The 18153-nt window shown below is 32.7% G+C and overlaps 1 non-coding gene across 1 annotated transcript; it reads right to left on the bottom strand.

The window, feature by feature from the left end:
* Positions 1-17489: 17489 nt before the first annotated feature.
* Positions 17490-17597, bottom strand: LOC128291176 (small nucleolar RNA R71). The gene has a single exon (XR_008280952.1). It is a non-coding gene; the product is annotated as a small nucleolar RNA R71 (small nucleolar RNA).
* Positions 17598-18153: the final 556 nt, after the last annotated feature.

The following is an 18153-nucleotide window of genomic DNA, read 5'->3' as shown; positions in this document are numbered from 1 at the left end:
CCATTGATGCGGCTAATTCCTTCGCATGCTAACTTGGATCCTGATTGCAAGCTTGACGAGATGGTGGTAGTGGACGGGGTGTGGAATCTTGATTTATTTCGGGTATGGCTATTTGAAGTCATTGTTCAGCTCATAGTTAGTATCCTGACACCTCATTCTTCAACGAGATTGAGTAGAATTTCTTGGAGCCATTAATCTACAGGATATTTTTCGGTTAAAAGTGCGATCACATCATTTAGGAGAATTTTAGGAAACCTAAAGATAAGTCTTGGAAGGTGGTATAGAAATTTCAAGGGCCGCAAAGAGTTCACTTCTTTATGTGGCTTACTTTAAAACAACGATTGCTCATAAACATGGAACGTGTTAGGAGAGGAGTTGGTTAGGATCCTTCTTACCCAGATTGTGATCATGCCTCTGAAGACCTTCTTCATGTTCTTAGAGATTGCTTAGCAGTGAAAGAGGTATGGATGAGTGTAGTGCCTGTAAATCAAAGATAACTTTTTCTTTGCTTCCAACTTTGCAGACAAGTTAGTTTCTAACTTATCCTTACATTTAAGAATGCTTTCTAAGGAAGTTGTTTAGTCTTACTTCTTTGGTTTAACTGTGTGGCATCTTTGGAAGAAAAGGCATTTATTCATTTTTCAAGGTTTGACTTGGAACGCTTCAGAGATAATTAAAGTTTCATTATGTTGGGCTCAACAAGTTTTGAACGTACATACGACTATGATGTTTGAGCTTAGGTTCAATCTTTTTCAGGTATTTGTGTTTTCTTACATACTGATGGGGCAATGAATGTGAGCACATGATATGCATTCGATGGTGGTGTAGTGGGAGATTAGTTTGGAGAATAGATTGTCGGGTTTAATCATAATTTTGGTGTTTTTTCGGTCATGGATTCTGAACTTTGGAGTATATGGGATGGTTTACTATTGTTAAAAGAAAAAGGTTATGTTAAAGCTTTAATTCAGACAGATTACTTGGAGGCGGTCAGTGCTGTTCAAGATGACTATTTTGGGGCATCAAATTCGGTCTTGATTTGACAAATTAAGCAGATGTTACCGTACAAGGAACACTGGATAATTAGGCATGTCCCTAGGGGGAGAAATCAAGTTTTTTGATCGTTTAGCTAAAATGTCTTCTGTTGGGATTGAGGGTATGCAGAGAATAATAGATGTGCCTAGGGAGTTGATTGACTTTCTTGAGCAAGCCAAAGCTACTGGTGCTTTTGTTCATTTAGTTTGATCTTGTTATCTCATTTTTTATTTACAAGAAAATCCATATTTTATAATATAGAACATTTATTATTAAATGTTTATAAATTATAATATATGTTATTGAAATATTAATATAAAATTTTCAATATTATATTAATGATATTACTTAGAATTTAAAAATATTATAGTTAATTTTTATTAAAATAAAAATAAAAATGTATTAAAACAATAATTTAGATTAATAATTTATTATATTATTAAATATAAATAATTAAATATCTATGTTTAATAATATTGGACATAATAATATTTGATATATTTTAATATTTTAATATTTTTAGAATTTTAAATATAAAATTTATTATTAATATAATAATATTACTCATAAAAATAAAAGAACCCTTTCATGGAAAATAACTTACATTTTATGAGTAATATCATAAAATAGGATCCTTCAATACAATTAAGACTCATTTTATGTACATATTGTTTAAATGTCTTTGGTTGTAAGTGTAACACCCCAAAACTTGACCCAATTGCCGGGTCTAAGCTACAAGGTTCCACATTTATTGCCGGAGCAACTACAATCAATTCACATTTGACTAAAATCATTGAAAATTCAAATATAAGTAAAACATGAAAATAAAATTATATATAATCATTTTTGGATCTTATGTGAGCTTACGAAAGCTCTAATGCTAACTCGAGGGCAAATTTAGACCAAATTGTAAATAGGTCAAAGTTCTGGGTTGACATCATGACTTAGGGGTTTCCTCATCGTGGTGCAACTCACTAACACAAACTCATTGTGACTTCAATTTTACAACATCGTGTTGTGACTTTTTGGTTGTTCTTCATTGCGACATTGGGAGTACATCATCGTGACGTGACTCACTGTTTTTCTAAAGGATCAATTTGAAACAAGTTGGAAGGATCTAAAGTGACATTTAGCATATCAATTACAGCCAAATCAACAATGTACCGATTACAATCAAGCAAAATATGCCAAAATCATACTTCAAAAAACATTAAGCAACCAAGTTCTAAATTCAATCATTATGATACAAAACTGACTTAAAACCTAGGTACATGCCATATACTATCAAAATAATACTTTACAAACTTTGCTGAGTCATTGAATCACCTCTTCGATGCTGGAACTACTCGATTTCTTTTGGATCATCGGAAGACCCCGTGACACAACGAAAAAATTATTCTGGCGGTCATCAATCACGGATCCATGTACGAGGAATGAATCGGGTTGAAGATATACCTTTCAAAACTGAAAATGGTTAATAACATTGTTGGTTGATATCCTTTGTGTGATGTTGATCCTAGCCGCAACAAAGTTTCTCGGCCTCTACATAGTTCACCCAGTCAATCACGAACAAAAAACTCTTTTAAACTTTTAAGAGAATATCCAAACTTTTAGCTGTTAGACCTAGTTTGATTTTCTTACTCATCTCTACATAATTCGGGATTGTATTCCTTTTAATAATATCATGCATATTAAAAATGAAATAATTCCCTTTTACTTTTCATAGAAAATCATGGAAGATATTGAAATTATATTCTTTCCAAAAGAATACTAACTTCAATAAATATTAACTCTAAAAAGAAGTTGCAAATCGTATTTGCTAGGTAACACTGCCCGCCAAGCTATACTGTTCTCCAGGCGGTGCTGTCCCATGGGCAATATTGTCCACCAGGCAAAACTATCCACCACGTAATACTCATCCGCCAATCATAAGAATCTTCCATAGTTGTATGTAGGAAGGTATATCATAAGAATCTTCCATAGTTGTATGTAGGAAGGTATACACCCTTTCTATTGGCGCGAAGTCTGTTCGCTTTAACCATAGGGTATGACCCTATAGGTTCTTGTAACATTGGGAGTAATGCTAGAACATTTCTAATGTTACAAGCAATGAGTGGCATCTAGTAATGGATCATTGCTACCCAAGTTACAAGAAGTCGTGATTCGACATAACCTTTTTGTGATAAACATTTCATGTATTATATTCTTTTATCCTTTATATCTAGATTGGACACAAGTAATGGTTTAGTCACACTTGTATAGTTCAATCTCATATTTCTTGATATTCTGAGTAGATTACAATAAATAAATAAGTGTGACATCTCATATTAACTTATTTGAGCATGACCATACATTTCTAGTCTTACTTCATCAAGTGGCCCAAGATATTTCTCCTGTTATGTAGGAGAGTTAAATCCTATCTTGATCAATCATATCCCACTACATGGATTGTGGTATATCCAACATTAGTATTTATAGTTTATCCTGTTACAGTAGACGCTTGACTATATCAAAATATACAACTCACAATGTTGGGACAATGATGATATCAAGTCTAAGGATCATATACATAGTTATCACTATGAGTATTGTTTGTGATTATTACATAATAATCCAAGAAACATACTTATGGCGGGTCAGTCTAGTATGTTGTTGTCTAGCACATACTCATGTATTGATTTTGGCATCCTTATCTCAGTGACAACACTTTACCATCAATTAACTACACATTAGTATCAATGCATTATTATTGTCCAAGCCCATAATAATACTTGACTAAAGACCTTTTAAGAATAATCATATTATTTTTAGGACTTTATTGTTGATCAATTTATTTATATACATAGAAAAAGAAATTGAAACAACAAATGACATTGCCTTATATTGATAAACAAGGTAAAATGAGTATATAATTACAACCATCTTATAAGTGGTATTTTGGCATGCTCTAACAATTTCTAGAGGATCACCTACATCTGCACATGGAGAAAACAAACCGTATGTTAAGTAATATGGTTCAGTAATGCATTTACAATTCAAGGTATATGCAACTAAGCATTAGCATTGTACTTCAAGCCAAAACATGCAAATTTGCACATAAAATCTAGCCCAAACATATGCTAGTTATAAACCTTTCATTATCAATCAAAACACGTAAACATGCTTATAGAAAATACCAAAAAATATATCCAAATTTTACCACATGTATAACCAATTTCAACTTACTTATCAATAGCCAACTATTCACTGCATACCAATTCAATATTAGCCATGAATCAAACATTCATTTATGATTCTTTACAACATATCATTAACATTATACCAATCATGTACTATGACACATAATTCATTTACTTTTTTATCACTTTATTCAACTTGTTTCTAGAGTCTATCAACTCATTTGTATTCATTTCAGCCCCTAGGGCTCGATTTCATTTGATTTGCATACACAACTATACATTTCCAATATTATTCTCAATTTGATACATAATTAATCCAAGGGCATTGAATAATATTCATATTCATATTGTTCACCAAGTTTACATTTGAAACATGTAACACCCTAACCCATATCCGTCACCGGAACAGGGTTACAGAGTATTACCAAAGTTTACAAAATAATTACATATATTTCACATCATTTACTATTCATTTCTGATACTAATCATATTGTACCTTGAGTAGGCTTTCGAGGTCCACTATAAACATTAGAATCAAATCGGGACTTAATTAGGATCTCAGAAAAGTTTTCATGAAGTTTCAAAATTTTTCCTAGATGCAGGGCTCACACGCCCATGTGGCTAAGGGACTCACCTGTGTGACCCTATGACATGCTCGTAAATCAAGCCGTGTCCTGCCTTGTGTAACTCTCTGACTTACATCACACGGCCAAGTCACACACCCGTGTGCTAGGCCGTGTTACCCACACGGCTGAGACACACGCCCGTGTCTCTGTCTATGTTCTCAATTTTGAGTATTTTGTTTCTAAAATTTAAGATGTAGGGGACACACAACCAGGCCACACGCCCGTATCTACCTGTGTGGACAAAATAAATCCATTTCCTAGCTTTATTTTTCACCCCTTTTAGCCTTGCACCTACACCAATACTTATACACTATTTATCACGTTCATCAACCACATTTTCATACCAAAATTTAGGTCTTATACATGTCAGTTTATACTTATATTTATCTAGATACCATGTTTACATTTGAGCATAATGTATCAAATATACTAAAATAATTCATTCATGCATATCTCATGTGATTTCTATTAATCAATCATTTTCAAACATATACCATGATATAGTCTTCTATACATAAACACCAAAACATGTTCATAGCCAACCATTCTAATAGCTAGTCATTAACAAATATTTACATGGCATTACTTGGCCAATTTAACCTATACATGCCATTATAACCAAAATTGTTTTACCTTATATATCAAATTGAGTTGATGGATAGTGTGAGTAATCTTCGTCGATCTTCCAATCCAACTAGCTTCCGATTTACTATAGTACAGGGAAAAATAAAACAGAGTAAGCATATAATGCTTAGTAAGTCCATATAACTTTGTAATTAACTTACCAACTATTCATACTAAAGTTAAACATGTAAATCACAATCAACCATTCGGTCCCAAGCCCTAACACATATTCTCATCACCCTTGTTAGTAACTTAATTCATATAAACATCAAGAAACACATATATGAACTCAACAATATTCGGATTCTCATACACATATGTTTTCCACATCATGTATTCATATAACATATATACAAATTATTTCCACATTTTTCGGGTACATTCTATAATAATTCATCTTGAGTTTTAATATATTTCATGTCAGAACTTTGCTCATTATTCAACTGAAATATTAATAATCACACAGATAATACACTTGAGATGTACAAATCTATTCTCATAGATGAATGTATTCATCAAACAAATTTCCATGTTCGTATCTCATAATTTCATACTTTCATATTTCATATATCATTATTTTCATGTACTTCAAGCAGATACATGTAAAAACCCATTTCTTTTTATGTCAGGATTTTACCCGTTAAATTATTGAAATTATTGATGGATACTAAGGTAGTACACACAAAGTATACAAATCTGTAAATCCGTCAATTCATATCAGGAGTACCCATTAGGGCACTTAATCAGGAAACACAGTATCGAGCCACATATCATATAACAAGATTACTTGTCCAAGCTAAATCTTGTTTCCAACATATGCTCATAAGAGCATAATCAGGATTACTAGTCTAGGTAAATCCTTTCTGTAGCATATGCTCAGAAGAGCTCAATTAGGATTACCAGTCCAGGTTAAATCCTAATTGTAACATATGCTCGAGAGGGATTATATCAAGATTACCCGTTCAGGCTAAATCCTATTTGTAATGAGGTCAATAGGATTACTCGTCCGAGCTAAATCCCGTCAGCAACAAATGCAGGACCTCATTCATTTCGGGAAATCACATATCCATCGATTTTTCATTTATTCAAACAGAAATTGACATTTATCAGACAATTTTCGGGTATGTGATCAATCTCATATATTTATACATTTATGCAATTCAAAAGTTCACATTCAACTCAAGCATAAAAATAACATTTTTATAATTTATCACTTATCGGGTATTATCATTTATTTTAGGCACTTTCATTTATCGGGCTTTAATGAATATGTGATCATTTCACATGTTTATGGCATTTATACAATTTACATACACAACATTCAATTCAAGCATATAAACATATACAATTTAGTTATACTCAATAAGTGTTCGTGTACATAAAGTCTACTAATCCAACATTTTCTCCTTTCCTCGTTCTAACTCCATATTCGGTTTGTCCGGATCTATACAAGTATTTAGCATCAATTTAATGTAATTCATACTCAATTTAGTCCAATTTACACTTTAACCAAAATTACCATTTTGCCCATAAACTTTTAATAAATGATGATTTCGTCCCTATACTCGGAAAATAAAATTCATGCAATTTAATCCTTGTTCTGAGCCTAACCGAATTTTCATGTAATATTTACAGCCCATACATTTCATAAAAATCAAAATTTTTCCATGGATTTCTCATTTTTACAATTTAGTCCTAAATCAAGTTTTCATCAAAATTCATTTTGTAAAAGTTGTTTATCTATCAACAACCTTTCGTTTTCTACCACAAATTTCATAATTTTAGCATATTCATCCATGGTAAAAATTCTATAGTTTGATATCTTTTCAAATTGATCCGCAAAATAAATAGATTAAGTTACCCCGATCTCAAAAATATAAAAAACTACTAAAAACAGGGCTTGAATACTTACCTAATTTGACCAAGAAAGCTTGCTTTCTCTTTCCTAGGGTTTCCATGCAAAATATTTGGGGAAGATGATGATAAATGATTATATTTTCATTTTTTATTATTTATCACATTTTTTTTATTCTTCCAATTTTTTCCTTTTCTTTAATTTTAGTTTCCATGGATGAATCATCATCCTTAATAACTAAGAATTTTTAATGATCTAATTACCATTTAAGGACCTCCAATTTAAAGTTATATAGCTATTTAATCCCTTTACTATTAGAACTCAACTTTTGTAACTTGTACAATTTGGTCCTTTATCAATTTAAGCATGTAATCGATAAAATTTTTTTACGAAATTTTCACAAACATTATTATCATATTCTAGACCATAAAATAATATTAAATTAAATTTTCTTTCTGGAATCAGATTTGTGGTCCCAAAATCACTGTTCCAGTTTCTCTAAAAATGGGCTGTTACAAAATACCTATTAAGCTAACTCGGATGGATACTCGAATCGTCCAAGAAACACACCAAACTGGCACTGAAGTGCATCATCGAATAAACCGAAGTAAGGTAATTGACACATAATGTGCATACTGGCACATGGAGCATATTCTGGTGAACAAAGGATATATCTGACACACAAAGTGCGTCTTGGTGCATAAACACATAATCCCGTACATAAACCAATCCTATCGTATGGCAATTATATCCAACTATTTAATAGGGTACCAATGTTCAATTCCATTTACAATTTAATACATATAACATTTTTCAAACATATTCACTACCACAATCCAATCTATTAAAATATTACATATACTTCATGTCATTCAATACATTTTCATTCAATCTCATAGCATATATAATATTTTTAGCAATTCATTTTACTTTACTTTTTATTCATGTTAGTCCTTTAATTTGACAATTCACAATCAAACTCAATTCAATAGCCTATACTATTACCAAGTACTCACCTTAATATTTCTAAATACAATTAACATGAAAAATGCAATCAATTAATATTACCTTAAATCATAAATGTAAAAATCGTGGTCTCGCGTCACTCGTCGACAACTCTCGCTTTTCTTTTCCCCCTTGAAGGTTTCGCGTTGACGTTAGCTACGAATAGACACAAAGCAGAACACATTATCAATTTCCATCCAATTCATAATGAGATACCAAATTACTGATATTTTGAAATTTATTCAATTTGGTCCCTAAATCCGGGACAAATATAACTTTCAATTTAAAGCTTCAAATTAAAATTCGATTTTACCAAAACTCATCAGGGGCCTTTTATTTTCTATTCCTATTGACATTTCACAATAATTTTTCATTTTAGTTAATTTGGTCCCTAATGTACGAAACTAATGATTAAGTTCTACAATTTAGCCCTTTTCTTAATCTAAGCTTAATTTCTAACAATTTCATGCCAATTTCATCTAATTCTCAATAGTGGTAACTTTCAAAAACTTTAATAGTTTTACAAATTGGTACATGGGCTAGTTAAATCAAGATCCCATGATCACAAATCTATAAAAATTACAAGGAAATGACATGAAATTCTTACCTAAATGTATGGTTGAATGTATCAAGCACTTGACAATGGAGTTTTCTTTTTTTTTTTTCTCTCCATGGACGATAGGAAGATGATAACTCATAATCTTTCTCCACTTACATTACTTATATAGTAAAATTGTAGCTTAATTAGCCTAGTTTAATTAATTAAGTCTTAGTTTATTATACTTTAATCATAAATTAATTAAGCATAATGACATCTAACATCGTCATCCACTATCAGCCAATCAAAAATAATCTATTAGTCATTTTAGTCCTTTGGATAATTACAATTTAAGTCCCCAAGCTTTTTCTGATTAAAAATGATCAATTAGTCACGACGTTGGACTACGTGGAATTAGGATACCAATAACGGTTGTTGTCGTTGTAACGAGGGAAGATCGAAGTCGGGATGAAAAACTTTTTTTTGAAACACAATAAGCCATTTAACATCAACTTCACTTAGCTAGCCTACCACAAGCAAATTGATGTTCATTTCACCATAATACTTGCATATAATCATGCCAAAACACTACCCAAGCATAACATTATAACACACTATCATCCAAATATATAATATGTCTCAAATGAAACCATTTTCACATCAAACTTATTTATACCATTACATGTATTCAACCATTCATTTCCTCAATTCAATTCATGCTTAATCATGCATCTATAGGTACTAAACACACATATAACAACATGTTATTAAATTTGTGCACATATACCATTTGCTAATTACATTATAGTTCATTAACAACTAAAGTTTCAAACCAAACTTAGCATTATAGGGTAACATGTCAACTCCTAATTACATTCCATGTATAACCAAGTACAAATGATCAAAAGTCTACCAATTCAAGAGATGGATAGTGCGAGCTCCTCGAGGATCAGATTGACACGTTCTATAGGTCAAAATCTACAAGAAAAGTAAAGCAACGAGGTAAGCATTATAGAATGCTTAGTAAGCTCATACATATAAGAACGATTAACTTACCTCATTTAGCAAGTACATAAGTTAAATTAACATATATAACCAAAATTTACCTAACATCTCAAAACACAATCACAACAAGGTGAGTTTGATTCATATTCAATCGTGTAACATACCAAGTATTAAGCATAACAGTTCAGATTTTTGAAATCCAATTCATCCACATTTCAATCTATATGTAAACTCAAACTTGTTATTAAGTCTTCCACTTTACTACCTTTAATCATTAGACACATCACATGATATCCAATTCCACATTTCTTATCTTATAAGTTATCTAATGAAACATCGTAAAAGAACTCGAATACACTAGTACTAATAATATTTAATGCTCATCCGAGCTAATCATGCCCATTTGTGTCAGATTACTTGTCTGGGCTAAACCTTTTATCAACACATCAAATAACTTGGTAAAAGTTGTAAATATACATGTTAGGTTACCCATCTGGGCTAAACCTTTAAAATGGCATTAGGTTATTTGTCTGAGTTAAACATGTGTCACATGTATCTTCGAGTCTGCAATGAATGTTGGATCTCGAAAATAATCAGAAATTAACCACATCTGTTGCTTATCCGAGCTGAACATATATTCGTGTCAAGTTACACGTCCAGGCTAAACCTTTATATCGACACATAAAATAGCTTGGCCAGGGCTATAAATATGTGTGAGATTAGCTGTTCGACCCAAACCTTTAAAACAACATCATATTGCTCATCCTAGCTAAACCTATGTCACATATACCTTCGAGTCCACAACGAATGCTGGATCTTAAAATCATCAAAAGTCAACCTGTAACCATGTGTACAATACATTTACGATGTTTCATCGGGGTGATTCCCATCATGTAAGTTCACATTTATCCCATTTCAATTTAATCTCAATCTCACCCTTTAGGTACTAAATTGCAAACAATTCAAAGTTCAATAGAACATATATATAACATTCACTATGCACAATTTTCCTTTTTTCGTGAATATCCTCCGATTGGTTTAAATCCCCATCTATATCAAAATTTAATTTAATTATTAATACCAAACATTATTTAACAACCTACTATAGTTATGTATCGATTCAATTTCACTTATTAGATAATCCCTAAAGTTTTACATTTTATTCAGTTTAGTCTCTAAAATTCAAAATGGAATATCTTTCAAATTTGTGTCTCTATTTCGAAATGAATCTTAATTTCATCCTTCTACAGTCTTATAATATCTATTGTTACAAAAATTTCATAACAATTTTAAAATTCTTGTAATTTAATCCTTATGTTCAAAATTTAGCAATAAAACTTTACAAACTAGTCTTTTTTTCATTTCTAAGCTTAAAAACTAACATTTTAACACCAAAATGTCAAGCATTCATCAATAGTAACATTTTTATAGTTCTACAAATTGATACCCGGGTTAGCTAAATCAAGCTCTTGAGATCTCAAAAATATAAAAATCACAAGAAATGAGCTTGAATTACCTTAGCAATCAAGGAACCAAAGTTGAAAAAGCTTTAAACCTTTATTTTCCTCCTAAGCTATGGTTTGGAGAAGATGGAGAACAAAAATGTTTCTTTTTCTTTTTAATTTTAACTTATATAGTTTAATTAACATATAATTAGTTATAGTTAGTTTAATTAATCTATATTAATTAATTCTAATCAAAATTAACAACATTTGGTGGATCCCAATTGTCATCCACCACCCTTTATCACATATAGAGGGGTTTAATTGCTCAATTGGTCCCTGAATTAATTAAAATTCCATAGTGATGAACTTTTACCACTTTTACAATTTAGTCATTGTACCTTAATTAACTATCTAAATGAAAAAAATCAATGGACCAAATTTAATTAAACTTTATACTAACCTCGTAAATATTAAATAATAATATTTATGGACTAGTTGGTCGAAAATGGGATTTCAAAACCACTATTTTTGACACCACTAATTTTAGGGTCAAAACACTTATACCTTAATTAACTATCCCATTTAACAAATTTTTCAGACCAAAAATTAATATAATATGACATTTAACTCATAACTATTAATTAATAAAACTCATGGACTTGATCATCAAAAAATAGGGTTTCAAAGCCACTGTTTTTGACTTCATTGAAAGATGGACTGTTACAACTCTTCTCCTTTAAGAATTTTCGTCCTCAAAATTTCATATTAAGCTTTTCTTTTTTGTTGAAATGCATAATTTCTTCCTGGTGAAACTTCTAGAATTACTTTATCTCCGGTCTAACACTTAATATCTTTTCTCTTCAAATCAACGTAATATTTCTAACAGTTTGAGGTAGTTTTTAAACAGTCTTATACAACTCTAACTTTTTCCTTTATTTCATGAATCCAATCAATCTCAACCAAACTTTCTCTTGTTCAACTTTGACCAGTACAATTGGGTTATGCGTTTACATCTGACATCTGGATCACTCATTTTGATTACTCATCAAACTGAGGATTCAATTTCGAGTTTAGGGCTTTGTGTAACTTACTCCAAAATCTGAAAAAATTTCTTATTTTCGATCTGAAGTAATAGAAAGGCTATAATCTGAAAATTTTGAAAATATACAATTCAACTAACTTCTTGAGTGAGTACTCAGTTCAGGTGAAAAGAAAGTGTGTTGATTTGGTCAAATTGTCAACTATAAACCAAATTGCATCTTTCTTTTTCGATGACAATAGTATAATCTGATATGAAGTCCTTAGTAACTCGCTCCCATTTCATTCTTGAATCATCGCAAATTGTTACTATTTGATGGAATCCAATGCTCAACTTTAGCTTGCTGACGTATTAGAAATTTTGTCACATATTCTAAAATCTTTCTTTTCATACTTTACCACTGGAAACATGAAAATATACACACTTTTTCATGCCCTTTTAAACTCGAATTCATGCAGTTTCGATAAAATTCTTGTCGAAAAATATAGAGTAATTATAAAATAATTAAATTGTACTTAAATTATTAACATGTTTAATTTTAATTAATTTTATATCAAATTTTGATTAATTTTGATTATTTTCCACAGATTTGCACAAAGGACAAAAAATGACTCGACGGACACTACTAGAAGCACAAAATCGAGAAGCAATTTTGAAGCATCAAGGCGAATTAATTTTACAGCCTAAGATGGTCCAAATTATGAGTATTAATTCATAATATAATTAATTTTAATTTTAATCCAACTTATTTTGGGTTAGCTGAACCGAGAAAACCGATCCAACCAAGCATTGGGCAGCACAAAACCGTCCCACATGCTGACCTACTCAGCTTGTTTGGATGATTATTTGGCTTGCAAAATAGCCCTTAAAAACTCCTTAAATTTGCATTCAAACCCTTCCACTATTCATGCTTTTCTAGATTTACCACTAACTTAATATAGCAAGTTTAATACCTTCAAACTTGCCACATGTGTGGTCGGCCATAGGGGGATTCTGCGGCTGCTAATTTTCTCTATTTTTAACAGCCTACTCAACCTATAAAAACCCCCTTGGCTGCTCATTTGAAACACATCTCAAATCCTCTCATCCTTTCACTTTTCTCTCACTCTTTCCTTTCAAAACCCCTTCCTTGTTCTTGTAACGCCCCCAAAATTTATATTTTTGTGTTTTTGCGAATTCGTGACACAAGTGTGTATCTACTTCAGTGGCTAAGTGTTCTGGGTGTGTGTGGGAGATCCCAAGTTCAAGCCTTGACTTGGGAAAAATTTGGTATTTTGATGAATAAAGCCTTAACTGGGTTCAATAGGCTTATATTTGATTGGTTGTAATTATACATCAAAATGGGCCTGCTGGTCTGGTGGTTAAGTGGAGTGTTGGTTTGTTAGAGGTCCTATGTTCAATTCTGTACGTAGGCAAGGACGATAATTTTTGCTCGATTTCTTAAAAGAGTTTTAGTGGTGTTAGGGTTCTGAGTAGTGGGGAGTTGGGTTGAGTGATTTTAGGAGTGGGTTGGGGGATATAGAGAGATTTATTGATTTTATTTTGTTTTCTTCTTCTCATTTTCTCTCTCTTTCCAAATTCTCTACTCAATTTTTGACTTTTTTTTACCAAATCTCCTTTTCCCTTTTCTTCTGTACTGATTTTCACTTTCTTCTCTTGTTCTCATTCGATTTTCCTCCAACTCGACTCTTTCTCTTGTGCAATTTTGATTGCATTTGAATCAGTAAGTTGGGTAAGGTGGTTTGTTTCCGTTCATTAATTTTATCATTAATACGTGTTGTTATTATCAATTAGGTGGTGTATCGGGGGCTTGAAATCATTTGATGGAGACTTGGTCCCGTGAGAATTACTGTTGATACAGTCGAAGGTAAGGTTGTTGATAGTTGAAAGTTGAAGATCTCGTTGTGGTTTTGATAAAGTTTCATTAGTGTCACTGAAATTGGGTTTGGAATACCAATTTATAGGTTTTGGAGTGCTTGTGGTTGCGATAGCATTGAAAACAAACCAAGTGTACACTCAATTGCATAGAAAATGAGGTTTTAGCGAAAGTCAAAAACCTTACTATCGACGCCTTACGGGCGTGTGGTCGCTCATGTGGTAGGCTGTGTGCCCTAACACGGGCGTGTGATCGACGAGGCTAGGCCGTGTGCACCAAACATGGCAGTGTGATGGCCAGGTAGGCTATGTACGACACACGGGCTCGACCGAATTGGGCCATGTGGGATTCTGGTCCAGGCTGTGTGATCCACAAGGCAGATAACATGGGCATGTGAGCCCATTTTCATTGGTTTGTTGTCAAGGTTGCACGGGTCACCTAAGACGACTGTGAACCTAGTGTAGGGTCAGTAGGCTTACCTAGACCCCTAATTGAACGGAATGACTGTATGATTGATTTATATGTATACATGTTACTGAGCATGATGATGTTTCACTGAAATGATATTGTATGTACTGTTACCATGTTATAGCATGTCTTAACTGTATATTGCATTGGGTTGGGGGGTTGATATTGTTCGGAGGAAGTGTACTGAAAGACTTCGAGCTTAATTTACTGGCAGCACAGCTGCAAACTACTGTCTAGTGCCGCATTCGGTGCTACTTGGAGTGTAGGGATGGGTGGGTTGATTTCATCCCCACATAGAGTGTAAGGTTGGATGGAGATGGTGTGTAGAGGCTGGATGGGTAGGATTTTTGTGACTGCATATTTGTTACTGCTACTGATATTGGGATGGGCTAAGGCCAAAACTGGACTGATATTGATACTGAAAGGGCTTAAGCCCAGACTGTGATTATCTGTTTCCTATCTGTTCATTTGTATGGGGATTACACACTGAGTTTACGTAAACTCACCCCTTGTCTTTAACCTGTACAGGTAATCCCCAGATTTAGGCAGGTCAGTGTGACAGAGGACTCAGTGGTGGCCACAAGACTTCTTTTACGCTGTTTATTGCCTATTTATGATTTTGCTTTTATTTGGGAGTATTTTGCTATAATTATGGCCTTTATGGATTTTGGTTTAAATTTTGATTTTATACGATTTTATGATTTAAATCTTCTAGTGTTAGGTAAAACTCGGGTTTTCAAATGAAATTAATGTTTTATCAAAAATACCATGAAAACGCAAACTGTTTAAAAGCTTCCGCAATGAAAAACATTTTGGAAATTGAATATCGATTTGCAAATGAATAATGTTTTGAAAGCGAACGACACGATTTGAACTTAACATGAGATAATGAAAAAGGGTTAAATAGAAAAGGGATTTAGCAACGACATATATTTTGAAAAGCAGTACCATGTGACATCATCAGATTCGGCCATAACGTCTAGACCGGGTTTGGGGTGTTACTGTTCTTCATTTTTCCCCCATTCCCTTGTCGATTTCACCTCTTGAGAAATAGTCTTTCAACCACCATTGGGAGCATCATTCAAGTGTTCGTGGAAGCCGCGGTTCAAGAAAGACAAGCGGAGAAGGAGGAGCAGAGCAAACTAGTCAAGCCTCGGAGAAACATCGGATTTGATTCATGTTCCTTATCCTCTTAATTTTATTTTTGTTATGAAAATGCCTATGAATTGTGATGTTAATATATTTAATTTAATTAATATGGCTTAAATTTAATTCGTGTTAGGTTGATTGCATTTTGTCCACTTAATTTATTAAAATTGTGTTTGTGTTGTTATAGGCCTTGGTAAGATGTTTGATTAAGTAAAACCATGACTAAGTTATTCTTGCATTACAACTATAAGGTAACTAATGAATTAATTATTTAAATGGATTGAAATTGTAATTAATTGACACGATACTTAATCAGTGCATGTTTAATCATTTAAGGTAGCTAAGGGTTAAATTAGCAATGATATCTGATGATACATTAGCCTCGCGTAACTTGCAAGATTATTGTGATTAAACTGTTTCAAGGTAGGAATACATTGTTACCTCACGTAATCTTTTACGTGCTTATGAGATTGAATTAATTGTTTGAATTGGCATAGAGATATGTACAAGAGATTATTTGAATTTCATAAGTATGTATGTGCATTAACACAATTGCTTATTAAAATTTGTTTAATCGATTGAATTGACATAGAGATATAGTCAAGAGATAAATGAATTTTGATAGGTGAGTATGTTTATAAGTTAGAAAATTACCAAGTTGCCGTGAATTAAATTCGTAACAACATGAACTTGAGTTTAGTGATTCTAAGTTAAGAAATGTAATTAATCTAACACAATTATGTCATCCTGATTAAAATCATCTTTTGAAATCGTGCATTGGAACTATTATTTTCTTTTTACTTATTTTACTTAGTTAAAATTTTAGTTTTTAATCACCTCCTCAAATTTTCTTCACCAAAGTGTTTTTAATTGCATTCATAAATAATTCTTTTCGCAGTCTTTGTGGGTACGATAACTCGACATTTACTTGTCACTTTATTACTTGTTACGATTATGTACACTTGCGCATTTCCGTTGTTCTAAGTTTTTGGCGCTGTTACCGAGGACTGTTTTAAAAAGTCATTTGTGAATTTGTTAATTTTTCATTTTGGTTTATTTTTCTGTTCAATTCTAACTTAATTAATTTTTTCTCTATTGTTTCAGGTGTTTATGAGTATTGATCGAATCATCGATTTACTCCCCGTAGACCCTGAGATTGAAAGAACTTTTCGACAACGAAGGAGAGAAGCAAGTTAGAGAAGGACTAAAAAGATGAACTTTGAAAATCTGAATCAAGGAAACAGAGCAAACCTTGCTCAAAATCCTATCCTTATTGCTGCTGATAAGGATAGAGCTCTAAGACAATGTGCCGTGCCATTGTTTCATGATCTTAATTCGGGTATTAGGAGACCTGAAATCGAGGCACAAAAATTTGAGCTGAAGCCAGTTATGTTCCAGATACTTTAGATAGTTCAGTGGAATGCCTACCGAAGATCCTCATGTTCACTTAAGACTGTTTATGGAGGTGAACAATTCTTTCAAGTTAGCTGGAGTACCTAAAGATGTGCTACGATTAAAGCTATTCCCATATTCACTAAGGGACAGAGCTCAAGCCTGCTTGAACTCATTATCACCAAATTACATTTCAACATGGCAAGAGTTAGCAGAAAGATTCCTCATGAAGTATTTCCCACCTAGCAAGAATGCAAAGTTGAGGAATTGAGATCACTGTTTTCCAACAAATTGATGACGAGTCCTTGTATGAGGCATGGAAAAGGTACAAAGAATTATTACGAAAATACCCTCATCATGGAATCCCTTATTGCATCCAACTTGAGACATTTTATAATGGTCTCAATGCTCACACGAGGATGGTAGTAAACGCTTTTACTAACACTGCTCTCCTTTCTATGTCTTATAATTAGGCTTATGAAATCATTGAGAGGATTGCTAGCAACAATTATCAATGGCCAACCAATTGAGTAGCGTCAGGAAGATGAGTCACTGGAGTACATGAACTAGACGCTCTCACTTCACTCGCGTCTCAGGTATCTTCGATTTTTTCAATGCTTAAAAATTTTACCACTAATAGGTTTAATAGTTTTGCAACTCAGCCACCAAACCAATTTGAAAATATAGCCTGTGTCTATTGTGAGGAAGGACATTTGTTCAAAGAATGTCCATCGACCCTAGAATCTGTGTATTACATGGGTAATTAGAACCAAAACCGAGGAAGGCAAGGACTGCAATCCAATTTCTATGACACATCATGGCGAAACCACTCGAATTTTTCCTGGAGTAACCAAGGGGCTGGAACCAGTAACTCTTATGCACAACCTAGACCGGCCCAACCACCTATTTTCTCCTAACAA

Source organism: Gossypium arboreum, chromosome 3 (assembly GCF_025698485.1).
Source record: "Gossypium arboreum isolate Shixiya-1 chromosome 3, ASM2569848v2, whole genome shotgun sequence".
Classification (NCBI taxonomy): Eukaryota; Viridiplantae; Streptophyta; class Magnoliopsida; order Malvales; family Malvaceae; genus Gossypium; species Gossypium arboreum.
The sequence above is the reverse complement of the archived record's forward strand: the minus strand, read 5'-3'. Positions and strand labels throughout refer to the sequence as shown.